This window comes from Musca domestica, unplaced genomic scaffold (assembly GCF_030504385.1).
Source record: "Musca domestica strain aabys unplaced genomic scaffold, Musca_domestica.polishedcontigs.V.1.1 6, whole genome shotgun sequence".
Lineage (NCBI taxonomy): Eukaryota > Metazoa > Arthropoda > Insecta > Diptera > Muscidae > Musca > Musca domestica.
Window position 1 is genome coordinate 14,950,967 of NW_026712363.1, and position 6,000 is coordinate 14,956,966.

The following is a 6,000-nucleotide window of genomic DNA, read 5'->3' on the forward strand; positions in this document are numbered from 1 at the left end:
GCAGACTAAAGCCATGGCATTATATTGCAGGCCATCGTGGATGTGTGTGTGTGCATCCATGTCGATTTTCTGTTTGTGTGCTGTTGCTGGCATTGATGCTGTTGCTGTTGATGATGTTTGACGATGTCACCACCCACTGAGCTTTATGACAGGAACAGCAGTAGCAGCAGCAACACAACATGTTGACATGGTATGGCCGGGCCACACTTTTTGGGCTGGTCCAGCCTAGATAGTGGTGTTGGTGGTCAGTATTAGTTTAGTCAGACTATCCATTGTTGTGTTATTCCTGCTGATGTCTCTAATACTGTTGGTGGTATTCCTAGCTCCTGCTGTCCTCCTTGCATGCAAAACTGCCAAACAAAAGGCTTAAAAGTATACAGCAGTAGTAGAAACAACAACAGCAAAAAACCCTCCATCAGGTCATGCACTTCTGTGCAGTGGCAACATATAGACAATGTTGGATGGTTTGAATGGAGTTCATGTTGTTCTATGAATTTTTGTGGAAGATGACGATGAAAAAAAACCTAAACGAAAACTGTCCGGCATATACAAATGATGTACGTTTTGGAAACGCATCGACTGTCCCTAAGTTTAGACTTGAGAACACATTTTTCAGCATCCCATGTAAGGATACAGCGTTCCTGCCGGCATGCTGTTTTTATTTCTGCTCGTTTTCTGAGCTGTTTGTTTGCCAGAAAATAACAAGCGTATACAAAAATATTTCCCAATTTTTTTTTCACAGACACCCAACCCGACCCATCTCACCTCTCAACACATACACACACACACACCCACCCATCCACTTTGTTGTTTAAAGAAAAATATGTCAGAAGCCATGGTAGGTTATTGTTGCAAGAGCTTACATCACGATCTATCATGGTTGTTGGAATAGTAAGGGTCCTTTAGGGAGTTGGGCTCTTTCGAAAAAAAGAAAAAAAAAAAACAAGAAATGAAAAACAAAATACGTTTGACTAGTGCCTGGCATAGTTAGTTTAGTTGCTGCTGATGTGTTTGCCATGAAATATCCATCGTCGAAGAAAAAATGTAAACATGGCAAAAAGAAACCCTATCAGCCAGCCAACCCCATGCCATCCTTGGTATTTGTGTCTCAACATTGATGCCATGACAAGAGCATCACACACAATTGCAACCCACTGTGCGTTAAGCATACAATATTAGTTGCATGTGCATGACGTTTGAAAAAGGTTTGGACAAAAAAAAATGAACTGTAAAATTCAAGCAAAAAACTCTTTAAAATTAAAGCATATTTTTGGGATGATTTAAATGGAATCATGTGGAATGTATTCCATTAAACTTGGGAAAGGGGGGCTTTCTTTTGAAAATTTGTTAAAACTCTTTTTCACAAAATTGTAATCAGAAAGTTAACAGCTAAGATTCTTGCTATAATTTCTTACTTTTTGGACACAAAACTACAATTTTTTTTAAAAAGTCAAAAGTCAGGCCAGTTCGGCTATAAGATACGCTACACCACTATGCATATTTAGTAGAGCGACCGTAACAAAAGAATTCATTTGAAGTAGATCATACCACCTATCAACATTTGGCTTTAGAGGGGTTATAATTTGGTTTCAGACGCAACTGATATAGTGGAAGCATATTCAATTCTGAATCGATTTTCACTAATTTTGACGGAGACATTTTAATCTTGTATAACAAATAACATTGGTATAAAGTGCATTATATCACTTCGAGAAGAATTATATTAAAAACCAATAAAGAAAGTCTTAAAGTCGGGCGGGGCCGACTTTATGACACCCTACATCACATCACTAATTTAAAGTTCACAGGACTAAATGTGCCGAAGCATTTGCATCTTTTAAATTCGGTCTTGTATTGTCCATTTGGTGCAAAATTAATTTGAAATTCGATAAAGATATATATGGGAGCTCGATAAAATTTGGCAAAGATATTTCTGAGCTGTATTTGATATATTTCCCTGAGTATCGTTGTTACGGAGTGCATATTATGGCTGTGGGTAACAAATACAACAAATCGGATGAACAATATATATGGGAGCTATAGCTATATCTGAACCGATCTTCACCAAATTTGGCATGCTAGCTTCTAGACTCAATTCGGTCGTATGTGCCAAATTCCATCTCATGTGGGTAAATGTTAGACGTTTGGTGTACAATAAAAGGTAAATCGGACGAAGTTATATATGGGAGCTATATCCAAATCTGAACCGATCTCGATAAAATTTAGCAAAGGTATTTCTGAGCTGCATTTGATATATTTCCCCAAATATTGTTGTTACAGAGTGCATATTACGGCTGCGGAGGACAATATTAACAAATCGGATGAACAATATATATGGGAGCTATAGCTATATTTGAACCGATTTCGATCAAATTTGGCATACATATTTGCAGTCTAATTTGGTTGTATGTGCAAAATTCAATACTATTCGGGCTGATATTACACGTTTGGTGCAAAATAAAAGGCAAATCGAACGAAAATATGTATGGCAGATATATCTAAATTTTGACCGATTATCTCTAATTTCAATAGGGTTCGTCCTTGGGCCAAACAAATAAATTGTGCAAAATTTCATCTCAATCGGATAATAAATTCGACCTGCATTTTGTTCACAAGAATACATGGACGGGTGGACGGACGGACGGACGGACTCACATGCATAAATCGACTCAGAAAGTGATTCAATGGAGATTCTCAAAAGTAACTATGGGTCTATCTCGCTTCCTTCTCCATGTTACAAACAAATGCACAGACATAATACCCTTACCACTATGTGGTGTAGGGCATAAAAATATACAGGGTTGCCCATATTCGACGGACCCGTCTGGCAACGCCATAACTTTTGACAGAGATATCACATCGCTTAATGACATACCGCGTTTGAAGCGTCAGTCCAAGCAGATTTTTACCGTTAACTAATACACGGCACGCGAGTGCTCTGAAATAGTTGAAATTTACATTCAACAGAAGAAGTCAATTATGAAAACTCAACGTGCTTTTAAAACATTAAAAAATGTGAGAAGTTCGCCTTCTAAGAACACCATTAAGCGTTTTTACGAAAAATTTTCGACTGGTAAGGCTCTTTGTAATCCGAAGAGGCCATATAAAAGTCGACCAAGGCGATCGGCCGAGAATATCGCTGTCGTACGAGCCAGTGTTGAGAGGTCCCCAAGAACATCCCAAAAAAGGCGTTCTCAGCAGTTGGTCATGGCTCGGTCCACTTTACAACGGATTATTCGCATTGATTTGCATTTGTTCCCGTACAAATTTCAATTGACGCAAAGAATGTTGCCTGCGGACAAGCCTCGTCGATTGGAATGGGCCCAAAGAGTCATGGGTCCGTCGAATATGGGCAACCCTGTATATACAACGGAGCCCAGTTCATGGAAACGTTCGTTCCGAAATTCACCCCATTTGGGCTGATATTATCCATTATTTGTACAATAAATCTGAAATCGAATTAAGGATGTATATCATCATAGCCCTTCAAGATAAAATTTAGCAAAGGTATTTCCGAGCTCTATAAGATATCTGGTACCAAATATCATACTTGTGGAAGGCATATTACGAATATGAGGGACTTAAAACCCCAATTCAGATGAAACAAATATCATACTTGTGGAGGGAGCTATAGCTATATCTGATATCGAATTTCTCCAAATGGGAGCTCTAGCTATATCTGCACCGAATTTATCCAAATTTTATGTACTTGCGTCTAGTCTGAATTCGGTCGGATGTATCAAAACCCATGACTTTTGGACATATAATGCCATGAGGTATTTTGGCCCATTCCGGGCGAAGCGCCTGCTTTCTAAAATACTCATTGTGCGCTGGAAATGAAGCGAGGAACCTCATTTTGTTACCATTCTTGGGTGTCCAAGGTCTGCGGCCTAAATGTTTGCGTGCCGAAGGCTTTAATAGACCTTCCAGAATATTTTCGCGATAATATTCGGTATTTATTCGATTAATACGAGCGGAGAACGAATATCGGCTATTATGGCGGCCCACACCGTCACCATGGCCGGCGCTTGAGTTCTGGTGGCTGACCTCTTTGGCAAGGTCGATAGCCAAATGTATTTTTCCAACCAAATAAAAAAAAAATTACACTATCATGCTTAAATTCCATCACGAATAACCTTCTTTTCTGGAAAATTCTCACCAAAGTGCTTTTGTACGCTTCTTAACGATATAATAAGCTGTCACTGAAATAATTTTAATAGCTCTCGGACGAGTGGCTTAGAAATGACAGCAGTCTGAAGTTGGCTGCAGTTTTTTCATCTCACCCTGTATATTTGTAATTCTTTATATTACCTTTGAATTGAAATTACTTCATTTGTAATTCGACTTTTTCCACTTTTTAATTCGAATAATGAATTGGTTTGTATTTCCTTCTTTGAATTACAAATAAAACTTAAGAGAAGTAATTTGATACTTAAAATTTAGAAATTCAAATTTTTCTCAGAATTTCAAAAAATTATTAAAATTGTTTAAAGATTTGACATTGCATTGGGGAAATGTCAATTTTAACCCCTGTCTGTTTTGGTAATCAGTTTTATGCAGAAATGTCAATTTCAAGAGGTATAATTTGATACTCCAAATTTAAAAATTTTATATTTTTCTCAGAGTCTCATACAATTATTAATATTTATTAAAGATTTAGCATTTGTATTGAGGAAGCGGTCAAGTTTGACCCCTGTCCGCTTTTGGTAATCGGTTTTATGTAGGAATGTCAATTTCGAGCTGAAAATTTAACATGTATCATCTTGTCAAATCTAAACATTACAAATTTACAATGTTACACAAAAGAGCAAAAAAACCCCACCACCACCATCAACACCAACAATAACTAATAATAACAACAAAAATACAATACCTGCTACCAGCTGTTATAGAAGCTGGATTATAAATTGCACCAGCCATAGAATAATGCAAACAATACCAAAATATCTGACTAACTAACCAAACCAAGGAACAAAAGTTTTGCCAGAAATGATTGATGGTCCTGTTTACATTTGTTTGTATTGTGCGGCAGATAAACAGCAACAATACAAACTACAATGTCCTGAGAAACGAGAAAAAAAGGACAAGGAAAAACCAAACTTTGTTATGCTCGTTTTCCTTGACTTGTCCTCTGTGCAAAAATGCACTTTATGAGGTCAAATGGTCACAAAAATCCCAACAAGAATTCATTGAACTTTTTATGTCGGCCCCTCTCCATAAGGCAAAGCAATATGGAGCGCCTTTTTTAACGAATTGTTATTCCTTTTTACTGAGGATGAAGAATTAGACTTTGGAGGTCTTTTGAATGACGGCTCAAAGTTCACAGGTCACAATATAAGTGTTCCGTTTACTTTAATACTGAAATGTTGGAAGGCGAAATTTGAAAAGGGATGTACTCAAACTAATATTTGGCATTCTGATGTCAGTAGCTTCGTTTCTAAAATTTAATTTTTCCAATAAATCAATCAAACCGATATTTTCTTATGGCCCATTCATTTGACTGCAACTATCGACGAACCCCAATGTATGTGTGTGACTATTGAACAGTTTGATTTAAGGATTCATCAACGCCCAGACGAAACGGCAGAAGATAGAATCCTGAAATTTTGGGTTAAAGTCACCCTTGGTGTGAAGTAGTCAGATAAGTTTTTTTTGTTTTGATTTGGAATGAGGGTCACTAATGTGCATGACGGGTGTACCGATGGGTTTTTGGAGTATGAAAAGGGTATACTAGTACGAAAAGTACTAATATGTACTAAATTTGGTATCATTTCGTATAATATGAACAGTTAAATCTAAAAAAGTTGAATTTTGGAATGGAAATCAAGATTGGTATTAGGGTTGATGTAAGGACGTAGTTTTGGAAGAATGTACGTACTAAATTTGATAAAATTTGAATTTTAGAGGAACCAATGGAGCTGGAATCCTGAAATTTGAAATTGAATTGGCGTATAGGATTGGGTTATAAAGGTACTTTTGGAATTCGCAAATTGTGTACTA